Below are 24885 nucleotides of genomic sequence, written 5' to 3' on the forward strand. Positions count from 1 at the left end.
ATTAGAGACTACAAAAATGGCTACAAGAATGGTTCCAGAATTTAAAGGGATGGCATATGAGGAGAGACTAAAGGCAATGGATCTACCAACCTTGGAGCAGAGAAGAGAGAGGGATCTGATACAAGTTTATAAATTGATTAACGGAATGGATGAAGTGGATAATGAGAAACTGATCCTGAGAGAAGAATATGACTTTAGAAGCACAAGATCGCATAGTAAGAAACTAAGGAAGGGACGATGTCTGAGAGATGTTAAAAAATTCAGTTTCCCGCAAAGATGTGTTGAGACTTGGAACAGTTTGAGTGAGGAAGTGGTATCAGCAAAGAGTGTACATAGTTTTAAAGAAAAATTGGGTAAGTGTAGATATGGAGACGGGACCACACGAGCATAAAGCCCAGGCCCTGTAAAACTACAACTAGGTAAATACAACTACGTAAATACACACACACACACACACACACACACACGGCCCGGTAGCTCAGTGGTTAGAGCGCTGGCTTCACAAGCCAGAGGACCGGGGTTCGATTCCCCGGCCGGTTGGAGATATTTGGGTGTGTCTCCTTTCACGTGTAGCTGTTCACCTAGCAGTGAGCAGGTACGGGATGTAAATCGAGGAGTTGTGACCTTGTTGTCCCGGTGTGTGGTGTGTGCCTGGTCTCAGACCTATCCCAAGATCGGAAATAATGAGCTCTGAGCTCGTTCCGTAGGGTAACGTCTGGCTGCCTCGTCAGAGATTGCAGCAGATCAAACAGTGAATTACACACACACTCTCTCTCTCTCTCTCAATGACATTTTTTTTATCCCCTCACAGTCATTTTAATCTTTTTCATTGTTTTTCCCTTGACCTCTTTCTCATAACGTTATTGATTATGATGAAAATATATCTGCATTGTTTCCAACATTATTTAGTGCTATTTTAAGTGCGTTGATTAATTGATTTAATGGTAGTAATTAATGGTTCCAAACATCCGAGACCAAAATTAATGTTGGCACTTAAGGTCTGCTGCTGCATACAGGCATATTGTTATTTGTAATTCTTTAAAATTTTTGATATTCTTATTTTATTGGCAATTCCTTGTGATTTCCTTAAATTTACTATTTCCTTAAACGCATCCTTGTCAAAACCAAAATTTCCTGATATCAGGACAATTTCCTTGAATGTGGAAACACTGAATGTAAGTAGCCATCCTCCAACTACTGCCGTTACCACAACTGAAGGTGTGGGAGGCATAACCCCGCAGCTCAGGCAGCCATGTCTCTTCCTCCTGCAAGGCAATTAATTATGTCAGGCTTATGGAGGACATGGGAATGTAAGTCAGTGAAGCGGGCAAGTAGACCATTGACATTCCATGTTAAGGTGAGGAAAGTAAAGAAATAGAGGAAACGAAGAAATGAAAAATATATCAAGATTTATAAATCATCATTAAACTTAGAAAATACTCTGCAAACCAATTATATGACCAGGAATATTATAAGGATAAACCATTTTATATTAAAGATCACTCGTCGCTCTTATTTAATTTCTAGCTGTAATTAAGCCAAATAGTTCATTACCAGCTATTTAAAAATGCTCAGTAGTACACCATACACCAAATACAGTAAGAAAATATAGGAAAAACCTGCTAAACTCTATGAAAATAAATAGATAAAATACGAACTTGGCAAGGAAATCAAAACCTTGGAGCGTCCTGGTCTTTCGCTCGTCGATCATGAGGGGCGCAGGTTGTGTTGTCTTTGCTCCATTACTTCACCTTGCTTCTTCATACATATATCCTACCTGAAGGTTAGTACACGGCCATAGTGAAGGATTGAAGTGTGTTAGGCGAGCTGCAAGTGTGGTGGTTAGATTAATTGATTTGAAAGGTGGATGTAGGTGTGTTGTAAGAGGCCAGAGGGCGAGCCACGTGCAGGCTTGAACCCAGATGGCCACTCGTTCCTCATTTGCTTGTGTTCTGTTTGTTATTATGAACTTGTGGTTTGTGGCATTACAGACGGAAGATAACGGCTGATTATTTATTCTCCCCATAGAGACTAATGACTTCATGGTAATTATTTACATGCACTGTCCTAATATAGTGGTCGGCAAACCGGCACTGTCCCCGAGAAACCGTCCCGCGCGCTCGCCTCAATTCCCAGCTCCCACTTCGCAGCTCTTCCACCCAGATGATTTGGCGTCACATATATGAGGCCACGCTATTGGTCAGAGAAATACGAAAACGAGGCGAGCGCGCTGGACGGTTTCTCGGGGACAGTGCATTCTAGCCTTACAAGTGAACCAATTCCGTCAGGTACAGAGTAATTGCCTTGTTTTATGGTAATTTGAGCACTATCAGGGTAACAATTTCAGTAATATTGTTTCATTACTATACATATGGTCATTTATACATCCACATAAATTATCTAACGAACTAATAAAATGAAAATAGACGGTAATGTTAAGGGTGAATTTGGAGTAAAGTTTGCAGCTCAGCCTGGCAGCACTGGTGTGAGCCCGCTTTATCCTAAACTTTAACCTAACCACGCCATTGGTCTGAAGCGTTCAGATGAAGGTCCATCAGCAGTGCATGTCACCTCAGCTAAGTCAAGTTAAGTAAAGTTAGGTTAGTTTGGGTTACTTTCATTCTTACATGTTAGCAGATTGAAAAAGCTGCAAAAGGGGAGCCGGGAAATCAGGCGAACTGGAGGGACCGTTATATTGGGACAGTGCCTCTTTACAAAAGTCATAATAGACCTGTGCTAGTTTGACTCTAGTTTGGAATCCTGGATATTGGCAGACTTAGACTCCATGAGTGTTCAGCATTGATGGATCAAACAAACATATAGCCTCATTGATTATCTTTTAAAGTGATTGATCTTTAAATTTATACCCTGTACAAGATTGAGTGGCACTGTCCTAATATAGACATCCCCACCAGCTATCCTTGTTTCACAGCTCCCCTTTTGCAGCTCTTTCACTGAGCTGACGGGATGTGGAAAACCTAATTTGATCTAACTGTGCTGTTGGTCAGAGGGCTTTTGAGGAAGACACATTGCCTCAACTATAGTCCTGCTCCTCCAACAATGTGGATTGGGTGTGGCTTGTTGGGGAATTCCCGCTGTACAGTGGTGAAGCATGTCTCATAGCCAGTGATGCAGCAGAGTTCTAATATTAGTAAAACTTTAGCAAATATGGTCAGCAAATATACATACGCATTTAGCCTTAGTATTACAACGTATGAGAGAGCAGTAAACTTATTATTGATAATATATTCATAAGCCTGGCAAGAAACGTGGCATACATATTTTACAGTGTTGCAAAAAAATATATATATACTTATAAAGAGGTTTCCTTGCGGTTTGGGATCGGTAAATAGTTCCATAGTTATGATTAGATTATATCGTGAAGGAAAGTACTTTAAAATAAGCTGACATAAGTAAGAAAAAAACCACATTCAAATCTTCACGGCAGCAACACCAATCACGCCCGCCATCCATACAGGTGATGGGAGGTCAGCTGCGGTGTCCTTGACCAGGAAGGAAGAGGGAGGGGTAAGAGAGGGGGGTAGCCAACGAGGGATTAAAGGTATGGCAGCGCTGTCCTCCCGCTATTTCCCATGGGGGCCGCACCCAATCCACATTCTTAGACGAGCAGGACTATAGGTATGGTTAAAGTTAGGATGAGGATAGTTTAAGTCAGGGTTTTTCAAACTTTTTCATCATGATCCAGTTTGATTGTCATATCTTTTCTGAACTTGATATCAGTTTATAGTATATATATATATATATATATATATATATATATATATATATATATATATATATATATATTATAATGAGCTCTGAGCTCGTTCCGTAGGGTAATGTCTGGCTGTCTCGTCAGAGACTGCAGCAGATCAAACAGTGAAACACACACACGACATATTTATAAGATTAGATTAACGTAATCTAACTTTTTAGTGCTGTGTTGTTTCAGTGTGCCATAATTGGGTGTGTCTTATCAGCCCACTCATCTAATGAGCTATCAAATACAGTAGATGTGCCTGATGTCATCAAGTTGAGTTAACCTGTGAATTTGAATAAACCCCATTATTTAACCATCTTAAAATCAAGTCATGTTAAGTTGAAATCATGTCATTCAAACATGCTAATCAAGAGTTGACTGGAGATGTGAAGTACAGTGAGTACTACCACAACATGCAGTCATGTCATGTGCTGCTGACAAGGACTAATAGTAAACATTAATCAAAATTTGTAAATGTGTTTTTTTCTGTAAGATGATTCTCTCTCTCTCTCTCTCTCTCTCTCTCTCTCTCTCTCTCTCTCTCTCTCTCTCTCTCTCTCTCTCTCTCTCTCTCTCTCTCTCTCTCTCTCTCTCTCATTTACCCTTCCATTCATCTAGATACAGATAGACAATATAGCACTCCTAGCCTCACCTCCTCCCCCTTCCCCCTGTTAACGCCCCTGCCCACCCATTAAGGTGTGCAGGGGAACTTTCAACAGGGTAGAGCAAAGGTTGCCCAGCAAAACCCATGCATGACCCTATGTTATGTTGTGGACCTAACTGGGCCATACTCCTTGTGTATGAATGTATGTATTTCTACCTAGTTGTATATTACAGGGTTTCAGCAGGGATCTGGGTGACTTATCTCCATATCTAGTTTCATCTCATTTTTCCTTGAATTTGTGCACACTTTCTGGTGTTACAATCATCATTCAAGCTGTTGCAGATATGCACCGACCTTTTTTTTAATGTTTCTCAAAGATTGACTTTCTGATCATTGTCCTCGTGTCTGTCTACTTCCGTCTTCAATAGTGATTCAGGTCTTTCCTGCCTATATTCACCTAATAGGTTAACCAGTATCTTCACTCCTTCATTCCCTACACTTTTACAGTGTCTGTATTTCCACCTGCCTATGACTTACTCTTTCAACTTGTGTCAAGACACCCGTTCTGGACCCTCCTTTTAGATTTTTTGTTTTCTTTCTCCTACTTTCCTCTAAATCTGGCAACCAGCGGGATTTTTTTTTCCAACACACATCCATACTTTCCTTTCCAACTTTCCTTTAAAAAAACTATGCACACTCCTCGCTGACACCACCTCCTCACTCAAAGTATTCCACACCTCCACACATCTCTGTGGGAAACTATATTTCTTCACATCTTTTAAGCATATTCCCTTGGCTATCTTTTTACTATGCAATCTCGTAGTTCTATTTAAATTTTCCTCTCAACATCATTTGCTCATTATCCACTTCATCCAAACCACTCAGCAGTTTATAAACCTGTATTAAATCTCCTCTTTCTCTTCTTTATTCTAAGGTAAGCAAATTAATTTCTTTTAAGGTGGTAATTTGATGACTCGATATCAATATCGGTTTTTTGGCTCTCCCATTGCTATTTTTTCACCGAATTCAATAATATTTATACACAAGGTGTACGTTTATGGTGTACGTCTTCAGTGTTAATTTGGTACACAAATGTGGCGTAGTTTTTTTGCAATAAATATTTTTTCGGCGATAAGAAAATAATTCAAAATACCATTATAAAGTCAAAACTAATAACAGTGTGGCAATTTCCTCTTAACCACATATAATATACATAACAACAAATAAATGTTAGCATCGGCATACACATAACCTATGTTATAACAATTTCATTACACGCCAAATTGTTACCTTTTTTTCATCAAAATTTGAGTTTATAAGCCTGTTGTAAATTTATTTGAGTGAGTTCATGCATTATCATGCTAGCATTTGTTAAGATGAGGTTGTTGATCATTTTGCTGCAAAAACTTTTGAAATTGACCAATTACTGAAAAAGTTATTCAACAGTATATGCTGAAAAACTGAAAGTCGAGAAAAGCGCATTTTTCTGTGAACATCTTCAAAACCCCCACATAACTCGCTTCCTCACTCGGGGCAACGGTTTCCTAGCAGGTGGGCTTTAAGATAGGAGGTACCCTAAAAGTATCCTTTAGCCCATAAATTCCGTGAAAAGCCCACATGGTATAAAAAAAAAAAAAAATAACTCACTCCAATATGTACCAAACTCAGATATGTACTTACATAATCCCTTGACAACTGCTTGGAGGCTGGTAGTGGCTGTTTAGATAGTTTCAGGCCATGTTACATCATGGCCTTACGTCAACATTGTCACAATTTGGGAACCCAACACGTGTAAAATACGATCAACAGGTAGGCTGCACGCACGTGCACTCCCTAAGGCTGTATCGATTGGTACTGAGGGAGTAGCGTCTTCCTCACCCTCACTGTCTGATACTAAACTATCGTACATCACGCAAAAATAAATAAAACAGCTAAAAAAAAATAATAAATAAATACAAGCAAAACAAAGACTAGAAGAAAAAGGAGCGTATGCACGCTTGGGTATTGAAAGGGCCGGCCCTTTAAACCCGCCATTACCAGGTAAGCAGTGCGTTATGTGCCTGGCAACTTTGGCCATGGCTTCCCTCTCCAGAGACGAACCCAAGTACCAAGTTCCCAATTTTTCAATTTTTTTGACCAAATTAACGAATTTCCACCTTAAGCTCTCCTCATAGGTCATTTCTGCCAATTCTGGAACCATTTTTGTTGCCATTCTCTGCAATCTCTCCAACTTCCTTATATGCTTCTTTTTATAAGGGGACCAAACCACCCCAGCATATTCCAATCTTGGTCTAATTACAGTATTAATTAATTTCTTCATCATATCTTTATCCATATAATGAAAGGCTAATCCAATATTTCTAATCAAATTATATATTTCTCCAAACATCTTGTCAATATGAGCCCCAAACTGCCCATTGTCTTGTATTATCACTCCCAAATCCTTTTCCTTTTCCACCTTTTTCAACACTACTTCACCCATCTTATATAACCCTCTTGGCCGTCTTCCACTCTTCCCCATCTCCATCACATGACTTTTGCTCAGATTAAATTCCATCTCCCACCTCTTGCTCCACTCCCAAATCCTATCCAGATCTGCCTGTAAAATTTCACAATCTTCACTCTTCACACACCTACACAACTTCGCATCATCCACAAACAAATTAATATAACTGTTTACTCCCTCTGGCATATCATTAATATAGACAAGGAAAAGTATTGGTGCCAGCACTGAACCTTGTGGGACTCCACTCTCCACCACCAACCAGTCCGACTTTGCATCCCTTATTACCGTTCTCATCTCCCTCCATCTCAAGTAGTTTTCCATCCACTTTAACACTTTTCCCTTCAGTCCTCCATAAATCTCTAATTTCCATAGCAGTCTCATGTGAGGTACCTTGTCAAAAGCTTTTTTCAAATCCAAATATACACAGTCCATCCCTCTCTCTCTCTCTCTCTCTCTTTTGTCAACCACTCTTGAATAAAAGCTCAGTAGATTTGTTACACATGACCTCCCTTTCCTAAAGCCAAATTGATGATCCGATAATAACTTATGATCCTCCAGGAACCGTATCCAATATTTCTTTATCACCCTCTCACAAATCTTACCGACCACACTTGTTAAAGACACAGGTCTATAGTTAAGAGGCTCTTCCTTACTGCCTCCCTTATAAATGGGCACCACTTCAGCTCTTTTCCACTCTACTGGTACTTCCCCGTTTCTAATGAGCACCTTATAATATCATATAATGGATCAATCAATTCTTCTCTACATTCCTTCAATAATTTTCCTGAAACTTCATCTGGTCCCATCGCTTTATCATCTTTAAGTTCCTCCAACATTTTATATAACTCCTTTTAGGTATCTTAATGTCATCCATGTGCACATTTCCTTGTACATTCTGAGGCTTTACAAACATTGTTTCTTTAGTAAATACTTGTTGAAACCTATTATTTAGCAATTCTGCAATATTCTTAGGGTCATCTACTATCCCTTGCTCTCCTTTTAATCTTTCAATGGACTCTCTCTTTTAAGTTTACCATTTATGAACCTGTAAAACAATTTTGGATGTTCCTTACTCTTGTCTACAATATCTTTTCAAATTTTCTTTCTTCCTCCTCCTTACCCTCACATACTCATTTCTCGCCACTCTATAATTCTCCTTATTTAGTATATTCCTGCTCTTTTCCATCTTTTCCAAGCCACATCTCTTTTCTTTAGCCTTAACACAAGTTGCATTAAACCAATCCTTTCTTCCTTCCTCTCTCGGTTTATACTTTGGTACAAATTTCATAACTCCTTCTTTATATATATATATATATATATATATATATATATATTATTTTTTTGCACTTCTCTGATTTGTAACATCTCCCAATCTAATGTTCTAAAATTTTTCAAATTTTCTGTGTCCATCTTTCTATAATTCAATCTGCCACTCCTGTATGTCTCATCTCTCCTTCGCTGTGTTATTGCCATCTGCATTTCCATAACTCTTCCCCAATGGACATTTATATTGTATATCCCCACATAGGTACACTTCTCGTGTTAACACCAAATCCAGTCTAGCCGGTTCATCATCTCTATATCTAGTATTTTCTTTCACCCTCTGTTCCATCATATTTTCCATCATTAGATTAAGGAATCTCTCTCCCCATGCTTCCTCTCCAACACCACTTACTAGATTTTCCCAATCCACTTCTTTACAATTAAAATCTCCTACTAGTATCACCTTTCTTTTTCTTCTGTGTGTGTGTGTGTGTTTGTGTGTGTACACATGCACGCAGGCAGTATATGGTAAAGGTTCAGTAAGCACAGCTAATGCTGTGTTTAGGTTAGGTTAGATTAGATTATGTGAATCTCTATGTAATTTCTCTCTCTCTCTCTCTCTCTCTCTCTCTCTCTCTCTCTCTCTCTCTCTCTCTCTCTCTCTCTCTCTCTCTCTCTCTCTCTCTCTCTCTCTCTCTCTCTCTCTCTCTCTCTCTCTCTCTCTCTCTCTCTCTCTCTCTCTCTCTCTCTCAGGTTCACTCAAGCCTTGCCTCTCTCTCCATGTGTAAAGGCAGGTCAGGTCAGGTAGAAGTGGCAGCAAAGTTGCACTCCTACACTCATGCTACATTGATGATGGTTGAAACTTTTATATCTCCTTTAAGGTAAACTTTTGCTGTCATGTTAGACATCAAAAGTTTTTGATAGTCAGGCACAAAGCTGATTTCAAAACTGCCCTCCTATGGTTTCTATCCTTTTCTCTGCAACTTTATCTCAAGTTTCCTTTCCGACCCTTCTATTGCTGCCATGGCAAACAACCTCTGTTCTCCAAAATTTATTAACAGTGGTGTTCATCAGGGTTTTGTCCTGTCACCTGCTCTTTCTATTATTCATTTATGATCTTAAACTTGTTGCCTTATTCACTCCGCTGATGATACCACCCTACATCTTTCCATGTCCTTTCTGAGACGACCTCTAAGATTTCCGATTGGGGCAGAGAAAACTTAGTTTCCAATGCCTCAAAAATTCAAATCCTCCATCAATCAATTTGACACTATCTTCCAGACAACTATCCTTTCTTCTTCAATGGCACTCTACTGTCTCCGTCATCCACACTGAATATCCTCGGTCTGTCCTTTATTCATAATCTTAACTGGAAACTTCACATCTGATCTCTTGCTAAAACAGTTTCTATGAAGTTATGCATTCTGTGGCGTCTCTGCCAGTTTTTCTCACCCCTCCAACTGCTCACTCTGTACAAGGGCCTTATTCATCCATGTGGAGTACTCTTTGCATGTTTGGAGGGATTTATTAGACGGTGGAATTAAAACCTTTTCGTCTCAACTTCCCTCCTGTGATTGACTATCAACCTCTTTCTAACTACTGATATGTTCCATCTCTACTATCTTGTTGCTATATTCATGCTAACTGCATGCCTCCCTCCTGTGACCTCACTGCACAAGGCTTTCTTCCTCTCATCCTTATTTTGTCCAATTTTAATGCAAGAATTGACCAGTATTCTCAATCATTCATACCTTTCTCTAGTAAATTCTGACTCAGTGCATCCTTCCATACATCCATCTTCCTACGACTTGGTTTCTTTTAAGAAGGAAGTTTCAAGACATTTGTCCCTGAATTTTGGCTGATTCTATTTGAATCTTTAAGGGAACTAGCAATCCAAATAGGTCTTTATTTATTTATTTTTTATTATTTTTTTCTCATTTTCATTAATAGAAAAACAAAGATATCTCTGATGGGGTAGAAGAAATTTGCGAATGATATAATTTTTTAAAATTCAAGTAGGTGGAGCAGGGCTAGACAGGCCTTTTCTCAGAGATGTGGCAATGATGGGGTGTGTGTGTGCGCGCGTGTGTAGCTCACGGTCTCACCTAACTGGCCACTTTTGAGTGTCCTGACTACTTGGGTTTCAAGAGTGTTTTTTCAGTGTTAGTGACTTTACTAACAGGAGAAACATCTGTGACAGCTGCAACCTTTATTTAAAGGGCTTTACTTGAAGTGTGGCAGGTTTTTTTAAGTGTTTCCATGGTTCTAGTGACAACTCTTAGTATTTCCATATTCCTAACTTTTATGGTTGTCATGTTCTCTATCTATTGCACAGCTGGCAACACTCAGCACTGGCCAACAGGAGTCATAATGCACCTACTGGCAACTTGACCTGGATAGGGCAATGGCCACAGGTGAAGGTGGGCAACCCAGGGCACTGACCTGGCTTGGTGCCTGACAGGGCAGGCTGGCAGGAGGCAAGACGGTGTGCAGGAAGGAAAGAACAGATTGGAACAATAAACAGGTGAATGGTTTTTTTTTTTTTTTTTTTTTTTTTTTTTTTCAATTTTAAGTTTATTACTTTTTTTTTTTTATTATTATTATTTATTTATATTTGCAGTTCCCCAAACAAACATTTTGAGTGTTTTGCAATGCTTTGTTTTGGGGAAGGTAATTTTAATGTTTGAGTGAGTTTTTGGAATGTAAATGTTGCTTTGGTTGTGTTTTGAGTGTTTTTTGTGCATTTGGAGTCACTTTAAAAAGATTGCAGCATTTTCAGAGTTCCAAACTTTTGATGTTTTGGTGAGGTAAAAAATGTAAATGTTTGTGTTTTGAGGATGATTTATTAGTTTTGGGGATTATTTTTATTATTTTATTTTATTTTATTTTATTTTATTTTATTTTATTATTTTTTTTTCAAGTACCATCAAGGTGTTTTAGTGAAAAACTTTAGAAAACACTTGAAACATTATTATTTATATTTACTCTCAACACTTGGGAAATCTTGAAAAACACTCCCCTTGAAACCTGTTTGTATTCCTGAAACACACTAACATTAACACACCAAAAAGAAAGGAACAAAAGACTTCACCCAAAGGTCTGCCAGTGATGAAATTATCCCGAAACTGATGTGAACTGACAGACGTTACGGATCACTGAGGTAAAGTTGGGCTTGTACGTGTGTGTGATGTTTTTTGTGTGTTTGTGTGAAGTAATGTGTTGTGTTGCGTTGCAGGGACAGACAAATGAAGGAAAGAGGAAGGGAGAAGGAATGCAAGCCAGGTGTAAGGAAGAGAATGAGAAATGAAGAAAAAGAAGAAGAAACTAAGATAAGAAACCAAAACACTTAACATTTTGACTCAGGAAGCCTGAAGAAGAGGTGAGCTCAGTTTTGTATTGTGTTAATTTGTTTGTGTGCATGTATGATTAAATCATTGAATCATTATTCTGTATGTATTTCATCTGACTTCTAGTTCGTGTGTGTGTGTGTGTGTGTGTGTGTGTGTGTGTGTGTGTGTGTGTGTGTGTGTTAAAAATGATGACTTTTACCTACATTATTTGAGGTTCATGATACTAAAGATATACTGATACAACACACACACTAACACACAGTGACCTATCCGACCTTTGACCTTGCCCTGACCACTCTGTCTCTCCCCAGCTTGCCTGCTGGACAGTAACTGGACGCCAGCAGAAGGAAGAAGGTAAGAAACAAAAACACATTTAGAACTTTTCCTCCACCACCACTACTGTTATTAGGGGCTTGACATGATGACCTTTGCTTCGGATGAGTCGCTGAAGGTTGGCGTCACTAACCATTGCTGTGGACAACTGTTTTGCTGATAAAGGCCTTTGCAATATTGATATTTACTCATCTATTTGTTTTATTTATTGTGGGATTTGGTTTAGTATGAGAAAGTTTTACTAGTTTTCTCTTTCTCTACATTCTTTCCCTATTTCTTTTATTATCAATCTTTCTCCTCACTCCATTTCATTTTTTCATTCTTTTTTATCCCCCCTCTCTCTCTCTCTCTCTCTCTCTCTCTCTCTCTCTCTCTCTCTCTCTCTCTCTCTCTCTCTCTCTCTCTCTCTCTCTCTCTCTCTCTCTCTCTCTCTCTCTCTCTCTCTCTCTCTCTCTCTCTCTCTCTCTCTCTCTCTCTCTCTCTCTCTCTCTCTCTCTCTCTCTCTCTCTCTCTCTCTCTCTCTCTCTCTCTCTCTCTCTCTCTCTCTCTCTCTCTCTCTCTCTCTCTCTCTCTCTCTCTCTCTCTCTCTCTCTCTCTCTCTCTCTCTCTCTCTCTCTCTCTCTCTCTCTCTCTCTCTCTCTCTCTCTCTCTCTCTCTCTCTCTCTCTCTCTCTCTCTCTCTCTCTCTCTCTCTCTCTCTCTCTCTCTCTCTCTCTCTCTCTCTCTCTCTCTCTCTCTCTCTCTCTCTCTCTCTCTCTCTCTCTCTCTCTCTCTCTCTCTCTCTCTCTCTCTCTCTCTCTCTCTCTCTCTCTCTCTCTCTCTCTCTCTCTCTCTCTCTCTCTCTCTCTCTCTCTCTCTCTCTCTCTCTCTCTCTCTCTCTCTCTCTCTCTCTCTCTCTCTCTCTCTCTCTCTCTCTCTCTCTCTCTCTCTCTCTCTCTCTCTCTCTCTCATTGCTCAATGTGTGTGAAGGGAGATCAGGAGTGACTGGTGAGTCAAGTCAGGTAGAATTCCTTTTCCATTGCCCAGTGTATGTGGAAGCAGGTCAGGAGTGACTGGCAAGGCAGGTCAGGTAGAAGTGACAGTAAATTCACACTCCAGCACTCATATGCCACGTTGAGGGTGGGCAGAACCTAAAAAAGATAAGAGAATAAAAAAAAAAATTCATCTGAGACAGCAAAATTGTGAATGATTTTGGAACTGCACCAATTTTTTTATAGAGATGGAAAGAAGGAAAGACAGACAGGATAAGTAGATGAAGTGGGACTAGACAGGCCTTTCCTCAGATGTGGCAATGATGAGGAATGTGTTTGAAGCTTATGGCCACACCTACGTGCCCACTTTTGAGTGACCTGATTGCATATGTTTCAAGGGTGTTTTTCCAGTTTTAGTGAGAGAAACTTTGCTTTACTAACAGGAGAAACGTCCATGAAAGTTGCTACCTATATCTAAAGGGCTTTAGTTGAAGTGTGGCAGGTTTTTTAAGTGTTTCCATGGTTCTAGTGACATAACTCCTAGTATTTCCATGTTCCTAACTTTTATGGTTGTCACGTTCTCTTTATCTCTTGCACAGCTGGCAACACTCAACAAACACTGGCCAACATGAGTCATAATGCACTAACTGGCAACTTGACCTGGATAGGTCGATGGGCACAGGTGAAGCTGGGCAACCCGGGGCACTGACCTGGCTCGGTGCCTGACAAAGGCTGGCAGGGGGTGAGACGGTGTGAAGGAAGGAAAGAACAGATGGACACAATAAACTGGTAAATGTCTTTCTTACTGCCATTTTGAATTATCTTCAAGGTATTTTAGTGAAAAACTAGAAGACCCTTGAGACATTATTATTTACTCCAAAAACAAAAATGCCCTAGGAGCACTATTTTACTTTACTCAAAGATTTGCAAATGATGAAATAATCCCGAAACTGATGTGAACTGACAGACGTTACGGATCACTGAGGTAATGTTGGGTTTGTATGCATGTGTGTCTGTGTTTGTGTGTGTAATGTGTGTGTTGCATTGCAGGGACGGACAAATGAAGGAAAAAGGGGGAGAGAAGGAAGGCAAGCCAGGTGGAAGGAAGAGAATGAGAAATGAAGAAAAAGACAAGAGGAAGAGAGAAGAAAGAAGAAATTAAGATAAGGCACCAAAACACTTTTAACATTTTGACTAAGGAAGCCTCAAGAGGAAGAGGTGAGCTTAGTTTTGTATTGTGTTAATTTGTTTGTGTGGATATAAGATTAAATCATTGAATCATTATTCTGTATGTATTTCATCTGACTTCTAGTGTGTGTGTGTGTGTGTGTGTGTGTGTGTGTGTGTGTGTGTGTGTGTGTGTGTGTGTGTGTGTGATTCACCACAGTTGTCTGCTGGTCACCCAGCCAGTCTCTCCCATTATGGAGCGAGCTCAGAGCTCATAGACCAATCTTTGGGTAGGATTGAGACCACAACACACTCCACACACTGGGACAGCGAGGCCACAACCCCTCGAGTTACATCCCGTACCTACTTGCTGCTAGGTGAACAGGGGCTACACATTAAGAGGCTTGCCCATTTGCCTCGCCGCTTCCTGGGACTCGAAACTGAGCCCTCTTAATTGTGACATCATGCTGACCACTACACTACACGATGTACTGTGTGTGTGCATTTTAAAATGATGTGACTTTTACCTACATTATTTGAGGTTCATGATAACTAAAGATATACTGATACAACACACAAACACAGTGACCTACCTGACCTTTGACCTTGCCCTGACCACTCTTGTCTCTCCCCAGCTTGCCTGCTGGACACCAACAGGACGCCAGCAGAAGGAAGAAGGTAAGAAACAAAAACACATTTATAACTTTTCCTCCACTACCACTACTGTTATTAGGGGCCTGACATGATGACCTTTTTCGGATGAGTCGCTTGAAGGTTGGCGTCACTAACCATTGCTGTGGACAATTTTCTAGCTGATAAAGGCCTTTGCAATATTTTAAGTATTTATTCATTTATCAAATATTACATCTGTTTATTTATTTTTGTGGTGTTTGAAAAGTATAATATTCTCTCTCTCTCTCTCTCTCTCTCTCTCTCTCTCTCTCTCTCTCTCTCTCTCTCTCTCTCTCTCTCTCTCTCTCTCTCAGGTTTGCTGGAGCCTTGCCAAGAGAACCAGCGATGGAAGGAAGAGATCATTTAAAGTTATCTCACATTTGAACATTAGTAAGTTCTCTTTTATTTGTTTATTTTATTTTTGTTTTATTTATCTTATTGTTTTTGTCTTGTCTTTTTGAATGCTACTGTTATTAGGGGCCTGACATGATGACCTTTTTCGGATGAGTCGCTTGAAGGTTGGCGTCACTAACCATTGCTGTGGACAATTTTCTAGCTGATAAAGGCCTTTGCAATATTTTAAGTATTTATTCATTTATCAAATATTACATCTGTTTATTTATTTTTGTGGTGTTTGAAAAGTATAATATTCTCTCTCTCTCTCTCTCTCTCTCTCTCTCTCTCTCTCTCTCTCTCTCTCTCTCTCTCTCTCTCTCTCTCTCTCTCTCTCTCTCTCTCTCTCTCTCTCTCTCTCTCTCAGGTTTGCTGGAGCCTTGCCAAGAGAACCAGCGATGGAAGGAAGAGAGATCATTTAAAGTTATCTCACATTTGAACATTAGTAAGTTCTCTTTTTATTTGTTTATTTTTATTTTTGTTTTATTTATCTTATTGTTTTTGTCTTGTCTTTTTGAATGCTACTGTTATTAGGGGCCTGACATGATGACCTTTTTCGGATGAGTCGCTTGAAGGTTGGCGTCACTAACCATTGCTGTGGACAATTTTCTAGCTGATAAAGGCCTTTGCAATATTTTAAGTATTTATTCATTTATCAAATATTACATCTGTTTATTTATTTTTGTGGTGTTTGAAAAGTATAATATCCCCCCTCTCTCTCTCTCTCTCTCTCTCTCTCTCTCTCTCTCTCTCTCTCTCTCTCTCTCTCTCTCTCTCTCTCTCTCTCTCTCTCTCTCTCTCTCTCTCTCTCTCTCAGGTTTGCTGGAGCCTTGCCAAGAGAACCAGCGATGGAAGGAAGAGAGATCATTTAAAGTTATCTCACATTTGAACATTAGTAAGTTCTCTTTTTATTTGTTTATTTTTATTTTTGTTTTATTTATCTTATTGTTTTTGTCTTGTCTTTGTTCTTTTTAATTTTGTTTTTTATGCTTTATCTTATTCTCCTCTTGTTCTTTTATTTCATTGTATATTTATTCATTTTTTTCCTTCCTTTCTCTCGCCTCTTTTTGAATTTCCTTCCTTCCTTCCTATGATTTAAGATTTAAAAAGATACGTGATAGTCAAACGTCCACATCTTTGGTTGTAAACAAAGGCTTCGTGGCCTCTCCCTCTTCCCTATGCCAGTTGTGCTGCCGCGGTTATCAGAATAACGTTCTTTTGCTTTCTGTCTGTAATTATTCATTTATAAATTTGCATTAACACCAAAGGTTTGTAGTGGTAAAAATATCTGGTAATGAAACCGCCACACATTTGGTCATATACAAAGCTCTGTCCTCTCCGTTTTTGCAGCCATCACTGTCCCATTCTGATACCGTATTACTGATGATCCTATATACTGGATGCTGGTGCTCATCCTTAGTCCTACTGCAGTCTCAAGAAAAGCAACATTCTTCTGCATTCTTTTGATAGTTTTTCATTTAGAAACTTACGATGGCACCAATGTCTTACTAATGGTGGAATTAAGGAATCTGGTGAGAGCAAGTGTTAGTGAGCCACAGCCCTCCACTAGTGGATTCACAAGAATCACACCAGAAGAAAAGTTAGCGATATTTTCATGGATAGTGACTGGTCCTTTGGTGACTTCCCTTCTCCCTTTTTCTTCCAAGTTATCCATCGCCAGCCTTCATTTGTGGTATGTGCAAATCAAAATTATGAAAAAAAGATACATGAAAATTTTTATAAACTTGGTTTTGTTAAGATTAAAACAAATTACCTGATTTGTAGGTACCAATAATCAAACTTTTTGATTTAGACCTAATTAAGTTTGAGTATTGAGTCTCCACTGTATTAGCAAAATGCTGAAGAATCTGAGTAGATACATAAATTTGTTTGCCGATGATTTGAAGCTCTAGAGAGTAATAAGGAACTACAAGGATTGTATGGAATTGTAGAGATATTGACAAGCCCTGGAAATGGAGCCAAAAGTAGAAATCAGAATTTAATGCCAAAAAATGTCATGTGATGGAGATGGGTAAAAAGTAATAGAAGGCCTATGTGGGAGTACAAAATGGGAGAAGTGGTTAGAATGAAAAAAAAAGGAAGTGAAGGATCTAGAAGTGATTATACGAGGCACCCTGCCCCCAGGAAGGCACAAATGGGTTTTATTTGCTTCAACATGTAAAACACTAAATATCAAGGTGGCATTTAACTCCAAGGACAAGAGTGATGAAAAAGATCTTAACAATTATAACAAGACCTGGACTTGAATATGCAGCAGTGGTTTGGTCACCACACATGCGAAAGGACTTCAGGAAACTAGAAAAAGTCCAAAGGATAACCAAAAACAAGGTGCCATAAATGAAGGACCTTCCTGTGAAGATATACCTAAGGAAATGGAACTACTAACCTAGACGGGAGGGAAGAGATCTAATAAAGGTGTACAAGATAGTATGGGAAAGATAGACAAGAACTGGTATCACTGATTGAAGATAGAGATAGAAAGACAAAAGGACACTTAAAGGATCAGTAAGTGTCAATGTCTGAGAAATATTTAAGTTATTTTCCATATAGGACGGTGGACATTAGAAACAGTTTGAATGATGAGAATGTAGCAGCAGAAATTGTGAATAAATTTAAGGAAATTTTTGGATAAATTTAGATATGGATAGGTCACAATGGGCCCCACTCAAACTGTAATATATAACTAGGTAAATACACACACACACACACACAGTACATCAAATAGGCTTGGTGTGTGTAATTTTTTGTCGTGTAAAAAAATGTGCGAGATTGAATTGTGCTTACAGTAATGTGTGTGTGTTTGCACGCGCACATTAATGACAAGCACATGAATTGCTGTGCATACATTGTGTGGGAGAGAGAGAGTGAAAGAGATTCAATATCAGGTAGAAAATTGCTTTAATAACTCTCTCTCTCTCTCTCTCTCTCTCTCTCTCTCTCTCTCTCTCTCTCTCTCTCTCTCTCTCTCTCTCTCTCTCTCTCTCTCTCTCTCTCTCTCTCTCTCTCTCTCTCTCTCTCATACTTAAATGGCTAAGAGGTGAATGAAAGGAAAGGCTTATGCAGGTAAAGTTAGGCATTGTAGTATTTGATGAAGCTTGAATGATAGGCTTGTACAGGTGAGGTAAGGTGTTGATTAGTGGTGTACAGGTGTGGTGATGACACAGATGACGAGACAAAGTACAGGTGAGGGTGTGGTGGTCGGGGGGTGCAGTGCTGCGTTCTGTGGTAGCACCTCTCACCCCACACCTGGAGCCAGTATGCTGCTGATGAGGCATTTGTCTGAACACCTCAACACTTAAGGCTTTGCTTTATTCATTTATTGTTTAGGAGATGTATTCCTTCTTGTTGTTTTTATTATTTATCATCATCCCTCTCTTTTATTTATTGTAGAATCTAATCTCGGTTATAATTGGGGCCAAAAATACCAATTGGGATTTGAAATTTCAAGGTGTGGAGTTAACTTTTTAATGATATTAGTTAGGCCAGGGGTGGACAAACTTTTGTAGTGCTAGGGCCACATTAAGAAAATCAATCTCAGGGCTGCACATTGTGTTAACCCAAAATCATTAATATTTAGAATACAAAATTAAAGGCTTCTAAAGTAAAAGCCATTCTCACACACTTGCGGAAAGAAAACTAAATGCTCACTATACTATTTGGCGTTCTTTATTAACTTGCTCCTTCAAATTTAGCAACATTTATTGGGCTGCATAAATTCCTTTTGTGGGCTGTAGTTTGCTCACACCTAGACTAAGCCCAAAAGGAACAGGTGACTTTCAGGCTAATCCTTCAGTTGAACTAATATATCTGACAACATAGTAGGCAGGGGCTTCTTCACCTTAGTGACTCCACCTACACAACATACCTTGATCCAGTACAAAGACATTCAATAGCCAGACCAAGAGAGAGAAATGCCTTCCATGTCAGAGAGAGAAATTGTTGTAATAGTTTTGACTGATGTGTGTGTGTGTGTTTGATTAATGCCATGGTATCTTAACCAGTCAAACATTAATTTCCATGTCTCATCTTTGACAGGTACAAATTGGAAGGAGGGGAGGAATCATGTTAACCTGTCAATCACTCCTCAGGTAAGCTGGGAAATTAACCCATTATTTTTATTATTCACATTATTATTAATGTTACTGTTGATAGTTTCTTCCTTTTGTAGTGTAATTAGTCTTTTCTATTGAGTTCAATCAATTCTGTTCATTTATAAAGATTAATAGGCTCTCTCTCTCTCTCTCGCTCTCGCATACTTAAATGGCTAAGAGGTGAATGAAAGGAAAGGCTTATGCAGGTAAAGTTAGGCATTGTAGTATTTGATGAAGCTTGAATGATAGGCTTGTACAGGTGAGGTAAGGTGTTGATTAGTGGTGTACAGGTGTGGTGATGACACAGATGACGAGACAAAGTACAGGTGAGGGTGTGGTGGTCGGGGGGTGCAGTGCTGCGTTCTGTGGTAGCACCTCTCACCCCACACCTGGAGCCAGTATGCTGCTGATGAGGCATTTGTCTGAACACCTCAACACTCAAGGCTTTGCTTTATTCATTTATTGTTAAGGAGATGTATTCCTTCTTGTTGTTTTTATTATTTATCATCATCATCCCTCTCTTTTATTTATTGTAGAATCTAATCTCGGTTATAATTGGGGCCAAAAATACCAATTGGGATTTGAAATTTCAAGGTGTGGAGTTAACTTTTTAATGATATTAGTTAGGCCAGGGGTGGACAAACTTTGTAGTGCTAGGGCCACATTAAGAAAATCAATCTCAGGGCTGCACATTGTGTTAACCCAAAATCATTAATATTTAGAATACAAAATTAAAGGCTTCTAAAGTAAAAGCCATTCTCACACACTTGTGGAAAGAAAACTAAATGCTCACTATACTATTTGGCGTTCTTTATTAACTTGCTCCTTCAAATTTAGCAACATTTATTGGGCTGCATAAATTCCTTTTGTGGGCTGTAGTTTGCTCACACCTAGACTAAGCCCAAAAGGAACAGGTGACTTTCAGGCTAATCCTTCAGTTGAACTAATATATCTGACAACATAGTAGGCAGGGGCTTCTTCACCTTAGTGACTCCACCTACACAACATACCTTGATCCAGTACAAAGACATTCAATAGCCAGACCAAGAGAGAAATGCCTTCCATGTCAGAGAGAGAAATTGTTGTAATAGTTTTGACTGATGTGTGTGTGTGTGTGTTTGATTAATGCCATGGTATCTTAACCAGTCAAACATTAATTTCCATGTCTCATCTTTGACAGGTACAAATTGGAAGGAGGGGAGGAATCATGTTAACCTGTCAATCACTCCTCAGGTAAGCTGGGAAATTAACCCATTATTTTATTATTCACATTATTATTAATGTTACTGTTGATAGTTTCTTCCTTTTGTAGTGTAATTAGTCTTTTCTATTGAGTTCAATCAATTCTGTTCATTTATAAAGATTAATAGGCTCTCTCTCTCTCTCTCTCTCTCTCTCTCTCTCTCTCTCTCTCTCTCTCTCTCTCTCTCTCTCTCTCTCTCTCTCTCTCTCTCTCTCTCTCTCTCTCTCTCTCTCTTGCATACTTAAATGGCTAAGAGGTGAATGAAAGGAAAGGCTTATGCAGGTAAAGTTAGGCATTGTAGTATTTGATGAAGCTTGAATGATAGGCTTGTACAGGTGAGGTAAGGTGTTGATTAGTGGTGTACAGGTGTGGTGATGACACATGACGAGACAAAGTACAGGTGAGGGTGTGGTGGTCGGGGGGTGCAGTGCTGCGTTCTGTGGTAGCACCTCTCACCCCACACCTGGAGCCAGTATGCTGCTGATGAGGCATTTGTCTGAACACCTCAACACTCAAGGCTTTGCTTTATTCATTTATTGTTAAGATGTATTCCTTCTTGTTGTTTTTATTATTTATCATCATCATCCCTCTCTTTTATTTATTGTAGAATCTAATCTCGGTTATAATTGGGGCCAAAAATACCAATTGGGATTTGAAATTTCAAGGTGTGGAGTTAACTTTTTTAATGATATTAGTTAGGCCAGGGGGTGGACAAACTTTGTAGTGCTAGGGCCACATTAAGAAAATCAATCTCAGGGCTGCACATTGTGTTAACCCAAAATCATTAATATTTAGAATACAAAATTAAAGGCTTCTAAAGTAAAAGCCATTCTCACACACTTGCGGAAAGAAAACTAAATGCTCACTATACTATTTGGCGTTCTTTATTAACTTGCTCCTTCAAATTTAGCAACATTTATTGGGCTGCATAAATTCCTTTTGTGGGCTGTAGTTTGCTCACACCTAGACTAAGCCCAAAAGGAACAGGTGACTTTCAGGCTAATCCTTCAGTTGAACTAATATATCTAACAACATAGTAGGCAGGGGCTTCTTCACCTTAGTGACTCCACCTACACAACATACCTTGATCCAGTACAAAGACATTCAATAGCCAGACCAAGAGAAAGAAATGCCTTCCATGTCAGAGAGAGAAATTGTTGTAATAGTTTTGACTGATGTGTGTGTGTGTGTGTTTGATTAATGCCATGGTATCTTAACCAGTCAAACATTAATTTCCATGTCTCATCTTTGACAGGTACAAATTGGAAGGAGGGGAGGAATCATGTTAACCTGTCAATCACTCCTCAGGTAAGCTGGGAAATTAACCCATTATTTTTATTATTCACATTATTATTAATGTTACTGTTGATAGTTTCTTCCTTTTGTAGTGTAATTAGTCTTTTCTATTGAGTTCAATCAATTCTGTTCATTTATAAAGATTAATAGGCTCTCTCTCTCTCTCTCTCTCTCTCTCTCTCTCTCTCTCTCTCTCTCTCTCTCTCTCTCTCTCTCTCTCTCTCTCTCTCTCTCTCTCTCTCTCTCTCTCTCTCTCTCTCTCTCTCTCTCTCTCTCTCTCTCTCTCTCTCTCTCTCTCTCTCTCTCTCTCTCTCCATAGGCATACTTGAAGAGTATGCTGTTAAGCTTATACACAAACCACTTGACAAATGGCATAGCTTTAAATCGGTATGTGGTGGGATTCGAACCTACGCATAGACGTCTGCCCGATCCCATGTTCACCACCTTATCGACTATGTCACTGCATTGTAGTATTTGATGAAGCTTGAATGAAAGGCTTGTACAGGTGAGGTAAGGTGTTGACTAGTGGTGTACAGGTGTGGTGATGACACAGATGACGAGACAAAGTACAGGTGAGGGTGTGGTGGTCGGGGGGTGCAGTGCTGCGTTCTGTGGTGGCACCTCTCCCCCCACACCTGGAGCCAGTATGCTGCTGATGAGGCATTTGTCTGAACACCTCGACACTCAAGGCTTTGCTTTATTCATTTATTGTTTAGGAGATGTATTCCTTCTTGTTATTATTTATCATCATCCCTCTCTTTCAATTATTGTAGAATCTAATCTCAATTATAATTGGGACCAAAAATACCAATTGGGATTTGAAATTTCAAGGTTTGGAGTGAACTTTTTAATGGGAAGATTGTGATCGTGACCAAAGCCTTGTCAACCACCTACATCAGTTCAGTTAACTCTAGCAAACACAATGTTTCACACTGTACTTTAGAGTTTGTAGTAAAACTTCAAGTGTTATGAAACTTTATTGTAGTTTTGTGATGTATTTTTTCAGTTTTTTGCCATTATAATAATCACCTTTGTCATTTCTGGGTTTTTTCCACAACACTTTGTAGTTGTAGTTGGCTCCCAATCTCACTCTTGCCCATCCTGGCCCTTCCATTGTTTACGGGAAACATGGTGAGTGGCATCCAGGCAGCCAAGTGACTCATCTTGACCCTGGGATTGAACTGCTGACAGGTGGCCAACACATAGGGTGCATTCCAAGGGATGTTACCCACCCATCCTGTGTCCCCTTCCTTCCCTGGGGAAGTTATCGGGACAGTTGATTAAAGATGCTTTAGATAAAAAAAAAGTTTCAATGAGGCAAGGGGAGGAGAGGGACCATAGAGCACTGGGAGAGATTTGTTTATCAACATTATCGCGCACGCACACCTTCGCCACAGTCTGCAGGACATTCACATATCACCTGTGAGCATCACAAGTGGCTCATTGTGTGCACTGGATAACACACTGTAACCTGCAAACATCCAAGGCACATTTTGGAGTGCAAGCTGCCTCCTGCTGGGAGAGCAGTTGACAAGCTCAAGAGATGTGTAAGTAGGCAATATGAAAGAAAGAAAGAGAGGGAATGAGTTTGTGTGTGTGTACAGGCTAAACTACACTACTTTACAATCTCATTTTCTCAACAGGTCCAGCAACGCCCCCAGTTCACCAGTTGAGCGGCCCCACCTGTCACCAGTCTGAACACTATCTCTCTGGTGACACCAACTCAATCTTTCAAGCAACATGAAGATATCACTGTTAAGTGCTTCATGTGAGTACTGGTGGACAACCAGCAACCACCAACACCAACAAAAAACCACTACCAACAACAACAACAACAACAACCATCCAACTACTACTACTACTACTATAATAATAATAATAATAATAATAATAATACTTGGCCATGATGACCTTTTCGGATGAGTCGCTGAAGGTTGGCGTCACTAACCATTGCTGTGGACAACTGTTTTGCTGATAAAGGCCTTTGTAATGTTGACATTTATTCTCTATTTGTTTTATTTATTTTTGTGGGGTTTGATTTATTATGGAAAGATTAATTCTCTCTCTCTCTCTCTCTCTCTCTCAGGTTCACTCAAGCCTTGCCTAGTGAAAGAAGGAAGACATTTGAACATTGGTAAGTTGTCTTTATTCGTTTATTATTGTTTTTATTATTACCTATATCTTATTTTTAGTTTTCTGTATTTTTGCATTTTTATTATTTTTAGTTTTCCTTTTTATTTGCGTAACATTCTCTTTTCTTTCTATTTAATCTTCTTCGTCTTCTTCCTTATTAACTAACTTTTCTGCCTTCATTCTTTTTTATGCATCTTTGACACAAACATACACAGCACGTTAAACAGACATGGTGTGCGTAATTTTTTTGTCACTGTGTTAGAAAGACGTGCGAGATTGAATTATGCTTACAGCAACGTATGTGTGTGTGCACATTGGCACGCACATGAATTGTTGTGTGTGTACAGAGAGAGAATTATTGCTATGGCTATTGTTGGTTTCTTTTATAATGTATTAGTCTTTTCTATTGGTTAATAAAGATTCTCTCTCTCTCTCTCTCTCTCTCTCTCTCTCTCTCTCTCTCTCTCTCTCTCTCTCTCTCTCTCTCTCTCTCTCTCTCTCTCTGTTTTAACATCAATATAGAGACAACATAGCTCTCCTAGCCTCCATAGATAAGTCCCTTTATTTCTGACATCTTTGTAGTGGTCCTTTGAATTTTCTCTAGTTTCCTATTGTGTGTGTGTTGGAGAGGAAGAGAAAAAATTCATTGATTAGAATTTACTTGCATTTCAGAAGAATGATGGAGAAAGAAGGGAAGAGAAAGGAAAGAAGAACATAAGAAGCAAGGAAGAGAAAGGAGAGAAAAATAAATAGGAATTGTATACTCTCTCTCTCTCTCTCTCTCTCTCTCTCTCTCTCTCTCTCTCTCTCTCTCTCTCTCTCTCTCTCTCTATATATATATATATATATATATATATATATATATATATATATATATGAACAAATTGTACACCTCCTATGAATAGTCATCCATTCTTTTTATTGTCTTAAGTAATAAACGAATCTTAATTATCTTTTGTGTAATATATGAATATAATACTAGGATATTATATATAGTTATAATAATGTCATCATTACAGTAATAGATATTGTTGCCCCAGCCAGATTGTTTAATATTTTTAAGGATATTTTTTTCATGCCTAA

The 24885-nt window shown here is 39.1% G+C and overlaps 1 long non-coding RNA gene across 10 annotated transcripts; it reads left to right on the plus strand.

The window, feature by feature from the left end:
- The first annotated feature begins 1661 nt into the window (after positions 1-1661).
- Positions 1662-24488, plus strand: LOC123516275. Of its 10 annotated transcripts, XR_006678145.1 has the most exons (17): positions 1662-1783; positions 10469-10657; positions 11369-11512; positions 11795-11837; positions 13386-13575; positions 13837-14004; positions 14248-14330; positions 14589-14631; positions 14940-15015; positions 15386-15463; positions 15836-15913; positions 19075-19127; positions 20311-20363; positions 21629-21681; positions 23313-23437; positions 23756-23803; positions 24475-24488. It is a non-coding gene; the product is annotated as an uncharacterized LOC123516275 (long non-coding RNA). The 10 variants fall into 10 exon arrangements; XR_006678141.1 differs by lacking the exon at positions 14940-15015; XR_006678139.1 differs by lacking the exon at positions 14248-14330.
- Positions 24489-24885: the final 397 nt, after the last annotated feature.

Source organism: Portunus trituberculatus, chromosome 40 (assembly GCF_017591435.1).
Source record: "Portunus trituberculatus isolate SZX2019 chromosome 40, ASM1759143v1, whole genome shotgun sequence".
Lineage (NCBI taxonomy): Eukaryota > Metazoa > Arthropoda > Malacostraca > Decapoda > Portunidae > Portunus > Portunus trituberculatus.